Source organism: Mesocricetus auratus, unplaced genomic scaffold, assembly GCF_017639785.1.
Source record: "Mesocricetus auratus isolate SY011 unplaced genomic scaffold, BCM_Maur_2.0 Super-Scaffold_4256, whole genome shotgun sequence".
NCBI lineage: Eukaryota > Metazoa > Chordata > Mammalia > Rodentia > Cricetidae > Mesocricetus > Mesocricetus auratus.
Genome location: NW_024429182.1, coordinates 20,971,196 through 20,985,631, shown reverse-complemented (window position 1 = coordinate 20,985,631; position 14,436 = coordinate 20,971,196). Strand labels below are relative to the sequence as shown.

The 14,436-nt window shown below is 46.3% G+C and overlaps 1 protein-coding gene across 49 annotated transcripts in view; it reads right to left on the bottom strand.

The window, feature by feature from the left end:
• Nucleotides 1–939, bottom strand: part of Sorbs1 (sorbin and SH3 domain containing 1) — a 224,215-nt gene extending 223,276 nt beyond the window's left edge. For 23 of the 49 annotated variants that reach the window (XM_040744733.1, XM_040744762.1, XM_040744828.1 and 20 more), the window contains exon 1: nucleotides 796–939. The gene's annotated coding sequence lies outside the window, so the exon portion shown is untranslated. Of the gene's footprint in view, nucleotides 1–314; nucleotides 430–795 lie in introns of those variants that run through there. The other 26 variants (XM_040744834.1, XM_040744837.1, XM_040744846.1 and 23 more) reach the window with 7 other exon arrangements.
• Nucleotides 940–14,436: the final 13,497 nt, after the last annotated feature.

The following is a 14,436-nucleotide window of genomic DNA, read 5'->3' as shown; positions in this document are numbered from 1 at the left end:
TCTATCTTGAATGTCACTGCCGCTTATCAAGGAAACCACGCTGGAAAGCAGGGAGAGACTGCCCGGGACATCATAGGAAAAGGAGTAGCTTTCCGTCCCTTTGGCGATGGGCTGCCTAGCGAGAGAGATGCTGTCATCCATTGGAAGGATGAAGGGGCCTGGGCGGTGAGCGAAGGCACCTTATCCCTGGACACACACCCACCACCACAGGCGGGTGCAAGCGGGGTATGGGCCAGCGGCATGAAGTCCCGGCGCCCATCCAGCCACCCTCTGCTTTGAGGATGGAAGGGGAGGGTGCTGATGAATGAACACACCTGAGATGCCTCCATCCCGCCGCTGGCTCCTTCCTTCTACCTCTGGCAGCAGCAGAGGAGACCCTCGGTAGTTTCACTTTCCAGGCAAAACCCACCCGGGCTCTCCCGTCTCCAACCACCCACACCGCAGCCAGCCTGAGGCGGGCGGACATTCCCTCCTATCAGAGGCCATGATCGCAATTACCTCCACCTACCAAAACCGAAAAGGCAGAAAGAAATCTGGAACCCCTCAAGCTCCCTGCGTCCTAGCAACTTTCCTTGAAGAGATGGAGGGGGACGCAAGGAGCAGCCGGGAGTAACGGGTGGGCAGAGGTCCCCCACGGCAACCGGGGATGCTCTGGGGAAGGAGGCCCCCCAGGTCCCTCCAACAGCTGGCCCTTTAAAAGCACCACCTCCGCGCAAGGAACAAAGGCGCCGCTCCGGGGGCCCGCTGCGCCCGCCCGGGAGCCACCTCCGGAGAGCGCAGCCGCCACCCGCTTACCTCGCGGGTCTCTGGCGAGGGCTGCGCGCGTCCAGCCCGGCTCGCGCTCCACGCTGCAGTCAACCCCGCTCTGTTTTTCTGCTACTCCGAGCTGACTTCACCGACACTCCGCGGCCGGCCAATGGGCGGCGGCGACCAGCCCCTCATTAGCATGCCCTGGAACCGTCCACTCCGGCAGCGCCCAGGGGGCGGGGCCTGGCCGGGCCGTGACAGGAAGGGGCGTGTGCGCCAATGAGGAGGCGAGGAAGAGCCCGCCGCCAAGCCCGCTTCCCCGGGAGCGGGGCGCGCGCCCGCGGATCCCCCGCGGATAACGCGCCCGCGCGCCCGCTAACCCTTTCCGCCCTGGGCTGGGCGCTAAAGCCCCTGGACTCAGGTCTTCTTGTCTCCCTAAGGGTTTGCCCACAAGGAGCTTGAACAGTAAGCATAAACCAGCAGCAGCCAGTGCGTCCTGGCTATATATAAATTATTTAACCCAGTACCCTTTTGACTACCTGTAAAACATCAAATCTTGCTCACGACTCTGCCACTCCGGTTGTATTCTACCAGACAGGTGCCAAATGTTTCCTATTTTTTCGTTTGTTCATCACAACTTTTTTTTTTTTTGAGACATGTTTTCTTTTCTTTTTCTTTTTTTTTTTTGTTTGTTTTGTTTTGTTTTTTGAGACAGGGTTCTTCTGTATTGTTTTGGAGGCTGTCCTGGAACTCTCTCTGTATACCAGGCTGGCCTCGAACTCACAGAAATCCTCCTGCCTCTGCCTCCTGCTGGGATTAAAGGCGTGTGCCACCAACGCCGGGTGACGCTCATGCTCATGGTTTCTAGGGTGGTCTCAATCTCACTGTGCAGCCAAGGATGACCCTGAACTCATCTTCCTACCTCCACCTCCTAAATGCTGAGATTACAGGTTTGCCCCCACATACACACCCCAGGCCATCTTCCTGACTCTGTCTCTAGAGTGGAGGCAGAGTCAGGATTATAGGCTGCACCGCTCTGATAGATTGGCACTGAGATTTTATTCATGCAACCTATATTCAAGGTTCAATGGACAGGAATGCATTGAGCCCTGGGTTTACTAAAAAGGGCCCTCCCCTTAAGAAGCTAACATTTAAGGGGGAGGGGGACAAGTAAACCAGATCATCAGTAAATGAACTAGATAGAGTAATAACCAAGCACAGGCAGGGTATGCAGTTTTGTTCCTTATGCTTACTGTCTTCTGACCTTCTCTAGTTCCCTACAGGATAGCAGAAAGGACAATGGGGAGGAGAGATCGTACAGGTTCCATGAGCCCAAAAGCTAGTCTGGAACTTGCTTCTTCCATGACCAGCTTCCCACACCCCAAGGACATCCTCAAGGTAGGTGTCCTAGTTAGGGTTTCTATTGCTCTTACAAAAACACCATGACCAAAGCAGCTTGGGAGGGAATGGGTTTATTTGGGTTACACTTCCAAATCACAGTCCATCAGTGAAGTAACTCAGGACAGGAACTCAGGCAGGGCAGAAGCCTGGAGGAGGGAGCTGTTGCAGAGGGCACTGGAGGGGTGCTTGCTCCTGCGTGGTTTGCTCAGCCTGCTCTCTTATATTTACTAGGACCACCAGCCCAGGGGTGGCGCCAGCCACAAAGAGCTGGGCCCTGTCCCATCAATCACTAAGAAAATGCCTGCAGCCCCATATTATACAGGTATTTTCTTAATTGATGTTCCCTCCTCTCAGATGACTTTAGCTTGTGTCAAACAGACAAAACTATCCAACAGTAGGATAGCCACCCTTCAGGCTGAGCATAACTAATTCTTTTCAGCTGCCTTTGGCAAGAATCTTGAGCCCAAGCATGTTCCCAGTTAGCAGGCTGTGTGGTGGGGTAAGGCTAGTGACTGCACAGGCCAGGGGAACCCCATCTGTGAAAGTTCTTAGATTAGGGAACAATGACAAGTCCTTGCTGAGCACCTGCTGTCCTGAACTGTGTTGTTTGTTTGAGTATTTTATTGAAGACTCCTAGCTGTCTGGTAGCTCACTCCATAAACAAAGAAGTAGGAAGCCACCAGAGAACCCAGGGATCTCTCAGCACAGGGCTCTGCCTCACCCAGACCTTTGAAAACACTTCCCAGGCTCTACTGATAACTTATACCACCGTCTGGACAAACAGCGCTCTAGTCTGTAAAGCAATAAAACAGAAAGTGTTTATTTGCCTGTCTGCTCTGCTGTGCACTGCTGTACTTGTGCTAAGAGCTTTATATGCACTGGTCTATACCAAGCAACAAACATAGGGAGGTAGGAAATAAAAGGCAGAGAAGCTGAGTCTATTATCTACCTACCAAATTCAGGCAACAGGATTTAGAATAGGAAAAGAAAAGGCCATAACAATTCAAATGTTCAGTTTGGGTGAGTTGGTTAAGAAAATAACAGTACAACCATTTGACAGAATTTCAGGTACCCATGAAAAATGGGGAAGTATTTTGGGTAATTAAAAGGGGGACTGGGGAGTTGACTTAGCAGTTCAGAGCATTTATTGCTTTTGCAGAGGACCTGGGTCCAGTTTCTAGCACACACATGGTAGCTCACAACCATTAGTAACTCCAATTACAGTGAATGTAATTAGTAGATCCATTACAGTGGGTCTAGTGCATTTTCTGCCCTCCAAGGGCACTAAGCATGCCCATGGTTCACATATGTACATGCAGAAAAACATATCCATACACATAAACAAATCTTTAAAAAAATTAACTGAGATCAGATCTCCCACTTTCTTCCCATGGCTTACTTTGAACTCCTGAGCTAAAATACTCCTTCTGCCTCTGCCTTCTGATTAGCAGACACTACAGGCATATGCCACCATGCCCAGCTATTGACATATCAACACTCAAAGATGTTTATATTACTGAATAGGAAAGTTGATTGGAAACTGATGTGTAAAATCCCATTTTCAATTTTCCTCTAGAATTATGTACAACTATTTTTGTTCATCTTTGTTTTTCTGATTTTTTCCTTTATAAACATAAAAAATAATTTAAAAATGAAACACCAGGCCCTATTCAGGGAAATTTGAACTCTACTCAAGGCCATTCCCGGAAGTGAGAAATTAACTCAAGGGAACTAAAGTGATGCTGAAACCCTGAAGTCACCTCTTAGTGGCCTTAGCAACTGTCCCATTTCTCACTGGAAAGCATACAATGTGGTGCCTAAGAGAAATAGGAAGATCTGGGAAGGACAGGAAGGTGGCAACTGGGAGAAACAGAGAGAAAGCAAAACCTACCTCAAGACATACCTCAGACCTCTCTTTCATGAAGACCTGAATAGGGTAGTTCATTCCTGAGATACCAACACTTGGAAGGCTGAAGCAGAAGTTCAAAGTCAGCTTGGACTACCCAGTGAGACCCTGTCTCAAAGAGCAGCTCCCAAGCTGTGGTCTAATAATAGTCCATAATAAAAGCAACCTAAGAGATCATTAGGTTTAATTATACCAACTCACCCCTATCTCCAGCCATTCACTGAGTCATCTGGGAGGCAGGCCTGGTGCTATATATGTGTGGCAAGAATGAGAGCTGTCTCCCTGCTGCCCAAGGTGAGGCCCAAGGAAGCAGAGACCCAGTCAAGTTCATGTAGGCTGTGCTGGCTAGTTTTATGTCAACTTGACACAAGCTAGAGTCATCAGAGAGAAGGAACCCTCACCTGAGACAATGCCTCCATAAGACTGGGCTGTAGGGCATTTTCTTAATTAGTGATTGATGGGGGAGGGTCCAACCCACTGTGGGTGGGGCCATCCCTGGGCTGGTGATCCTGGGTTCTACAAGAAAGCAGGCTGAGCAAGCCGTGGGGAGCAAGCCAGTGAGCAGCACCCCTGTGTGAGCTCTGCATTTCCTTCCTGCAGGCTCCTGCCCTATTTGAGTTCCTGTCCTGACTTCCTTTGATGATGAACAGTGCTGTGCAGGTAAGTGCAAGCCAAATAAACCCTTTACTCTCAGAGTTATTTTAGTCATGGTGTTTCATCACAGCAACAGAAACCCCGACCATAACATGGCCAACGCTCACACTGAGGGCAAGCTACACTGAGAAATACCCCACACTTGCTTTAATGCTTGTGATTGCCTCTCTTGGAGTTCTTTAATTTTATACAAAAGATCCTAAATTTTTGTTTTGAACTAGACCCTTGGGTTAGAGATAAAGTTCAATGGTAGAACACCTATCATGCGTTAGGCCCTGGGTTTAATCAAAGAACTGAGCCCTATAAATTATATAACTAGTCTTGAGTATACCAAGGCCTAAGGTGTACATCCATGACAGAGCCTAGAGCAGTGTTTCTCAACCTCCCTAGTACTGAAACCCTTTAATATAGTTCCTCATAATATTTCATTGCTACTTCATAACTGTAACTTTGCTACTGTTATTAATCAAACTGTAAATGTCTGATATGCAGGATGTATGATATGCAACCCCACAAGTTGAGAGGCCCTGGCCTAGAGCGAAGTTTGCCCACCACAGTGTGTCTCTCATACATCCCTCCTCACCCCCAGCTCCCCAGGGATATGGGAAGGCCCCTGCGTTCCAGCCCCACAACACTTGGCCTCTTCCTTTCATATGGAACTTACCATATAAGGCATGAACTCATGCATATTTCTCTGTAGTTTTGTTCCTCTGCCCCTCTCAAAACAGATTGCAAATACCATGAGGTCTCAGCTTGTGTCTGCTCATCTCAACAGTGCTTGCTACTGTTCCTCACACACTGAAAAAAAAATCCACTTAACTTTAATTTAATCTTATTAGTGACTCCTCATTTTCTCTTCACGTGCATCGGATTGCTCCCAGCAGTCTCTCCACTACTGGAAAAAGAAATAAAAGTATGAGACGGGAGAGTCATCCACACAAACCCGAGTCCAGCGAGCTCCAGTGTCCCACCCCAGGCCATCTGTGTAAGGCAGCAAGGCAGGAAGAAACAACCTTTTACAGACAAGCTGGGTCTCCAGCATTTCTTCTGTCCCTGGGAACACACAGGTTTAGTGGCAAATCTCCAGATGATAGTGGCAAGTTGTAGATGCAGCAAAATTTCCGTAATCAATTCTCATCCAGGCATGGTAGTACAGGGGAGGGGGAGAAGGAAGCAAAACCTTAAGAAAAAAGTGTGCCTAGGAAGTACAGAACTGATAAAAGGACCGGGGACACAGCTCAGTGTGGAGCATGTCGGGCTCCTGGGTTCCATCCACAGTACCTCAGAAACACACACACACACACACACACACACACACACACACACACACACACACACACACACAGAGAGAGAGAGAGAGAGAGAGAGAGAGAGAGAGAGAGAGAGAGAGAGAGAGAGAGAGAGAGAGAGGCTTGATGGAACGTCACTTCCAAGAATTCCACATTCTTTCAAAGTCTGTGACCTTAGACACTGCCTTAGGGAAACCTGGTGAAATGCGTGGAGATTGGTCAGGACATGTCTACGGAGCCAGGTAGAAAATAACAAGAGCAACAGGGATGAAGACTCAGGATATTATATATTCCAGTATTACATACATCACCAGCCCTAAGATGCCAGTTACCAGACCTGTGTTTATCAAGCTACAAACATTTATTCATATGTGTTTTATGCTGTCCCGTGGGTGAAGGCATGCATAAACAATGGGATCCCAGGTACTCTATTGTATTGGACCAAGTGTGCTAGGTTTGGCTTGGATATTTTCATATGCTGTTAGATAGTCAAAATAAATATGATAGAAATGTCCCAAATGGACTTCCGGTAGAAATCAGAATGTGCTGTTGTCAACCTGTGTCTACTGAAGGGTTCACCACTCCCAGGGATTCAGAGGGTTAAAAAACAAGATGGCCTGTTGAAAGTGTTGCTAGGAGGTGGATCTTTTCTTACTGGGACAGGAGAGTCATTAGTTAGAAAATGCTGAGTTCCAGAGGCTTTCCGCTGTAGAGTAATGTAGAGAATGGAGTGTGCTGTAGAGTAATGTAGAGAATGGAGTGTGTACTTGAGAAAACCATATTTAGGGTGGGTAGCTACAGCTGACAACTCGCAAAGAGGCATTCTGACTAAGGCTGGCGAGGGGGAAGAACTCTGAAGGAGGACTCTGGGAAGGTCAGCATGGAGAAAGAGAAGGGACAGAGAACCTGGAGAGCCGGAGAGACCATGTTAGATGGGCTGGGGGAAAATACAGCAACTTCAGGAATGGGGAAACTAGCCCTACTAAACAAGTGTAAATTTAATAAGGGTTTAAAAATCAACAGCAATGATGTTAAAGAGAATAACTGGCATTCTGGAAGCTGCGGGAGACTTATCAGAGGTAATTGGAAGAGTTCACTGAGGACTCATTTCAGAAGCCAGAATTAAATCACGAGGACGCCTTAGGATAGGAAATTCTGCTTCTTGAGCAGTTATCAAAAGGAGTGTTAAGAGAGAAGAACATAAGGAAGATGGCTGCCGTACCCACGAGGTGTCAGTGCCTTTATTACCTCATCATGCCTATCGTGCCCCAAACTTGGTCACTTTGTCCCCATTCAGCAAAGCCTGATCCTTTCCTGACCTCAACCCACTGGCCAGAACAGCAGTGTAGTCTCAAGGCCATGCCTCTTAGGGATCTCACCACCTGCTTCCCTGACCAGCTTATCTGAGCACAAAGGCACTCAGTGAGAAGAGGTATGGGAAAGTCACCTGTTCCCAGGGGCGCTTGGCAATCAAAGTAAGGTTTGCACAGCCTTCCTGGCTCTGCAGGTAAGAAAGAAACAATCAGGCTGGGAATATAAGCTCAGTGATAGAGTGCTTGCCTAGCATGCCTGTAAGTTCCTAAGTTCAATTCCCAGCACCAGAGTAATAAAGAAGGGAGAAAGGGGGGGGGGAGGAAGGGAGGGGAGGAGGAAGGAAGGAAAGAAGGAAGGAAGGAAGGAAGGAAGGAAGGAAGGAAGGAAGGAAGGAAGGAAGGAAGGAGAAAGTAATCCCTGTCTAATCAGAGTGAAGAGAGGACTGGATAGAGATGCCGATCTCTTAGGCCAACAGGGCCAAGAACCCTGTGTGACCTTGCAGTTGAGATAGAGGAAGAAATCGATCTAGAACAGGTGTCCACAGCCAGCTACAGCCCAGAGGAAGGGGTAGTCCCAGTGAGCTCTCCATGGATGAAAGCCAGGGCCCCAGGGGAGCCAGAGGCAGCTCCTTTGCTTAGACCCTGGACATGACTGCTGGGCGGATGCTGGGCCAGGGTCCCACTCTGACTCCATAGCTTGCTGGGTCTAGCCTGGAGCTTCTAACAGACAGAGGTCACGAAGGCTGAGGACACAGCCAGACAAGCTGCAGTCCTGGGAAGGGAACTCTGTAGCCATTCAATTTACAAACATTACATGGCTGCCTGCCCTTTTCCAGGTCCTTTCTCAGAGAAGGAGGACCAGAAAATGGGGACAAAGCCTACCTCTCAGGCTCAGTCAGGTAGGGAAAAATGGTAAATTCATAGTCAGCTGCAAGACTGTGGTAGATACTGTAGTTAACAAGTTTGTAAGGTTGTGTGGCCATCACAGCTCTCTGACTCCAGAACATTTTCATCATAGCAAGAAGAAACCCTATTCCCACCAGCAGTTACCTCCCACATCCCCTGTCCTCTCAGCCCCCAAAGTCACTACTGTACTTTTTGTCTCTATAGAATGCCTGTTCTGAACACCTCAGACAAATGCAACCATACAACACGTGGCCCCTTTGCCTGGCTCCATTCACTTATAAGGTTCATCTTTGTAGCATGTGTCAGTACTTTGCTTCTTTCCATGGCTGAAAAATATTCCATTATATAAGTATGCTACATTATTTTATCCACTCGTCATTTGACAGACTTCTGCATTGTTTCTACTGTTTGACTGTTATAAATAATGCTGCTATGAACCTTAATGACCAACTTTCTGCATGAACATATTTTCAGTTCTCTTGGGCATATAAATAGAATCGCTGGGTCACACACTGTGTTTTACTTTATAAAGAACTGCCGGGTAGCCGGGCAGTGGTGGCACACACCGATGAGTCTCTGTGAGTTTGAGGCCAGCCTGATCTACAGGGTGAGTTCCAAGACAGCCTGATCTACAGGGTGAATTCCAGGACAGCCTGGTCTACAGGGTGAGTTCCAGGACAGCCAAAGCTACACAGAGAGACCCTGTCTCAGAAAAATGAAAAAACAAAAACAAAAACAAATCTGACAGGTTGTTCCCAAAGCAGCTGTGCTAATAGACATTCACAGAACAGGGGAGGGCCACAATCTCTATCTTCACAAGTACATGTTATTGTCTGTGGTTGTTAAGACAGCCATACTAACGAGTAGTTTTGGCTAACAATATCGAGTACTGTGTCCTTTCTGGCCCTCTGTGTGTCTTCTCTGTAGAAATATCTGTTTAAAGATTTTGTCTTATTAAATTGGATTGCATGAGTGGCAGAGGAGAATACCATTTAAGATGGGGAGGGTAGAGAGGATAGGGTGCTTGCTACAGAGGCCTTACTCTGTAGCTAATGTCTAGGAAGCAGTGGAGCCAGCATTCTTTTATTTGACAATACTTAACAAATTCGATCCTTCCCCACTCTGTGCTGGCACAGACGGATCGTGTCCTTACTCCCGAGGAGAGAGGCAACCATTTCAGACTAACCATTGCTTCTGTGGAGCCCCAGCTTGCCTGACCTCGAATCTTCTGGGTTAGTATAGGTCTTGGATCCCACCTGTGCCTTCTACTTTCTAACCACACTTGGATTAACCTAGTGACCCCATGGGGGAATTTGAGTGGCTGTTTATTGCCACTGGTTGCCTTGGAGCCAGCTGAGCAGCCCTGTGGCACTCAGATCCTTGCTGGGTTCTGGTTCCTGTAAGACACTCTATCTAGGATGAGGCTTGGTGCTTTCTAGTACCACACACACTTCCCTGAGCCAAAGGCTGACTCCAGTCAGGCCTCCTGCGGACCTAGGAGGCTCCAAATACACAGAGTATTTTATACACCCAATACATGACAGAAGAAAGCCCTGCTTGTGACATCTGTGCCAATATATTATGACTTCTAAATAGGCTATTGACTAGCATTTATCAGATTGTCATATTTAAACTTTTATTGTTTAATTACGTATAGTGGGGGCTATGTGCACATGAATGCAGGTGTCTGAAGAGGTCAGAGGTGTTGGATGTCCCTGGAACTGGAGTTACAGGTGCTGTAAACCACCCCCATGTAGATGCTGGCAATTCTTTTAACTGCTGAGCCATCTCTCCATGTTTCCCTTATTTTTTAAAATAATTATGTGTGGAGGTAAACTGACAGATATAATTTAATAGAGATTACTTAAGTTTTTTCTTCTTTCTTATCAGCAGTTTCTAAATTTTTCATAATAATACATCTTAGTTGTATATTTAAGGAAAAATAAGGTTAGTGTCACAAAATAATATAAGACTTAAACATCTCCCTACATTTTGTTTTATAAATGTAAATTAATGATAAATTAACGATGTAATACTCTTGTGATTTGCTCTCCTACATAGTTCATAAAATCGTATCACTTGCTCCTTGTGTCCCTGATGCCCAGGGTGGTTTAGAAACAGAAGCTCGTGGCTGATTACAAAGCAGAAAGTCCTCACCTCTTGCACATACCGGCTGCCCAAGCGTCTCAGTCTTAGCACCAGACCTTGGCGTTTGCCAGCCTCTGTGGGTGTGAAGCCCTGGCCTGGCTTTCAGAGGCTTAGACCAGAATTGCCACAGACGCATCAGAACAATAGAATGTGATGTCGTGGGCATCCCAGAGGGAAACGAGGCTAGATTGAAATGCATTTTTGCATCATTGATTTTCCGTGCTGATTGAACCCTGTTTATCTCATATGCCAGATCAGCCTCAAAGAGCATGAACTATTTGTGCCTCATTAGTTTCCAATAGATTGATTTTGCTAGGATTGCAAATTGGCCGTCTTGAATTGCAGCCTGCAGAAGCAGCTCTTCCTCACCCATGGGCTCACAACAACCCAAGCTGCCATTGACATGGAAAGCCTGGAGAGCTGTCTAAGGCCACAGTCCCAAGAAGGATAAAATGTAGACTTAAAGCAAACAAGTGTCATCTCTCGCCTCTTTCTCTCTTATATTCTAATATCTCTCTTCTCCCCCTCCCCCTCTCTCTCCCTTCTGAACATGTAATACACACAGCATAATGATTTTAATTTTAATAAGAATAGAGGGGTGGGGAGATGCCTTAGTTAGGAAAGCTCCTGCCACACTAACTTGAAGACTCGAGTTTGGATTCCCAGAACCTAAGCATGAACATATATTCTTGTAATCACATGGTTAGAGGAAGGGACAGAGAGAGATTGGTGGATTCCTAAAATTTGATGAGCTTCAGGTCAACAAGAGACCCTCTTTCAAATAAAAATGGAGACCAATCTAGGAAAGACACCTGGCTTCAACTGCTGGCACACGCATTGTGCACACACACACACAGAGACAGAGACACACACACATACACAAACACACAGGAACACACTCACACACACCACATACACAATCCTTTAAAGAATATAAAAGCAAAAGGAAAGGATAAAGGAAACCAAATGAGTATAGTGTGGCTTCAGGTGCTGGGTACGTGGTGGTATTTATTTTTACCTTTTAACTTTTCTGCATTTTCAAAATAACCTAAAATGATTAGTAAAATATTTTTCCTCAAACTTATAAAAATAAAAATGGGTAAAACAACAAAATGGCATGTGTGAAAGTAACAAGAGAAACCCATTCATGTCATTCATCAGGGGGTACTAGCCTCTGCCAGCTAAAACAACAGAAAATTCAAGCTAGTCCAAAGGAAAAGGAGGAAATGTGTTCGACTAGTAGTTAAAATGTCAAGGGCAAATCTGGCTCAGGCCTGGTTTAGTCCAGGGACACCAGAGCTGTCACTGGATCGCTTCACACCTCTGCTTTGCTGCAAGTCTTGGCTGCAACCTCTCCTACTGCAGACTGGACCACCTTTTCCCACCTAACAAATAACCTGATGTTTCTGGATTCACACCTTCCAAGTCTCAGAACCCAGGTGAAATGCCCCAATAGTTCCACTATGACAAATGCCTTAGGAGATGGTGGTTAAACTAGTTGGGATCATGAACCATGATAAGTCATCCCTGAAATAGTGTGACAAGAGGTGGCTGGCCTATGTCACATGCCAAAATGGGAATACACAGAAGAATAGAAATGAAACACAAAAACATTTAAGCAAAAAGAAAAATTCTGAAACAGAGTTGTCTCCCTTACAGGAGTGTATGATATACTTTGCTAAGCCAAGCATAGAAAAGAAAGGAAAAAAACCAATAGGTTCATTGCAACAAAATAAAATATGTCTCAACTCAGAACATAACTGGTTATCCTGCAATGCCACAAGCAATACATTTTAGGCCAGGCCAAAATGAGCCAAGGGAACTTGATGTAAGAGAATAAATGTGAGTTGGAACAAAGAGATGGTAAGGCGTGGAGAACACACAGAAACTATCAAGAGCAGGCTGGAGAACAGAAGAAGAGGTAAGAGCAGCTGTGTGTGGTGGCACATGGCTGTCCCAGCACTCAGCAGGCTGAGGCAGGAGGATTGCTGTGAATTTGAGGCCAGCCTGGGCTCCATAGCAAGACCCTGTCACGGGCTGCGGGTGAGACCAAACAGATAAAAGGAGGTTTTAGGAATGTAAGTAAGTTAGAGTTGTAGATAGAGCACAGGTGGCCTTGAAAGCTGAACTCCAGGCTTCGAACTTTTGTTTTAGCCAATGAAGGATCAGCAAGAGTGTTTAAGTGGGAAACGGGGTGATGGAAGTGACACACATGGGCAGCCTGTCTGGTGGCAGCAATAGCACGAACTGGTGCCATGAAAGAAGTGAGACAGAGTACCCAGTTGGGAGGTGACTGGAAGAGCCCAGGTGTGAAGTAATAAGGACTGAGGCCAGGGCGGTGGCCAGGGCAATGGCAATCAAGAAGAATTTCATGCTTCGGCTCATTCATTCAGTTAAGGAATAGTTATTCCGCTGCTCATCTCTGAGAAGCAGGAACTGTGTGAGACACAGGAAAGTGTCGCAAGACTTGCCTTCTGCTGAGATGCAAGGGGATGAGCGAAAAGCAAGCAAAGACCCCTAGATAGCCAGGACCACCGCATTTGCCACTAAGAGAAACAAGAAGTCTTAGTTTCCGCAACTGGCGGTGCACAACATGAATTCAGTTTTATGGTAGATCAGAGTCGACAGAGGGAATCTAGCCGGAGACCAGAAAGGAATGAGGGAGCTGCGTCAGGGAGGGAGCTGGAGACAGAAGGTGGACACACAGAGACCTTTGTGAGAAGAGGCTGCAAAGCCACTGTGACATGGAAAGATCTGAGCCAGCCTGCCCAGGCCTCAGCATCAGGTGCAAATAGTTATGTGCAATGCTGTGCCTCTGTCCTGTGATTCCTGACACCACAGTCCCACCAGCACCGCATAAGCTGAGATGATTATCGAGAAGCTGATTGAGATCTCCCATCCAGCTCCCGTTCTTCCCCTGGCGTGAATAGAGTTTTTTCTCTTCACTCTGCTGGGAGAGGGTATACCACAGCCAGATGGTAAACTATGGACCGAAATAAACCCTGTTCACGTGCAGCAAGTATATTTATATCAATCCCATAATATCACAGCAGGAATAATTATACCCAATCCTGTTGTGGGGATTGGGCCTCAAAAATCAGCCTGATAGCTATTGGGACAGGGGCCAATCAGCTGTCCTTGCAAGATGGCTGGGCAGAAACAGGATGGGACTGTTTGAAGATTATCAGGGGTGCTACCGATGGAGGCCAGAGAGGATGTGATGGTTTCAGAAACTCCCGCTCCTGTTTCAGTAGTACTGTTTCTGTTGATTAAATTTTTAAACATCGTAAAATTGACGTTTATTCACAGGTCAATCTTAGAAAACATAGAAGATATCCATAATCCCACAATATAAACTAACATTAATATTCTCATGTCATGAAAATAGTGCTAAAATAGTATTTTAAAACTTCTGTTTGGGGCTGAAGAGATTGCTCAGTGGTCAAGAGCACTGACTGTTCTTCCAAAGGACTCAGGTTCAATTCCTGGCACCCACATGGTAGCTTATAACTAGTTCCAGGGGATCTGATACCTTCACCCTAATACACCTAAAATAAAGGTTAAATAAGTTATTTTTAAGAATTTTCTGTTTATATTCATACAATAGAAGCCTATATAGCACATAAAATGAGTAAGAGGATCATGTACAACAAATAACTGTTAAACCTAATTTTAAAAGGTAATTTCCAGAGACAGTTACTTCAATATCATTTATTGGTGGGGGGAGATAATAAAAGCAATAATAGATATTAAATGGCTAGAAAATTAACAAAAAGAATTTTCCCTGGGTGAGAAAGAAAGAGTTAGAATTTTCTTTATTATGTCTCTTTAAGATATCCTAAAATAGGGTTCCTGCTATCCTGCATTCCTGTAATCCTAGCATCTGGGAAACTGAGACAGGAGGATCACCCTGAGTCTATCACAGCCTTCTCCCCTGCAGCCCTGGTGCCCTGGTGCCTGTCTCCCCACTCGGCAGTTTCGTCATTGCCAGAATGCCCCACAGTTGGAATCTTGCAGGGGACCTTTCAGATATGCTTCTAAATGAAGTTTCCTTCTTCCATTTGTGTGTGTG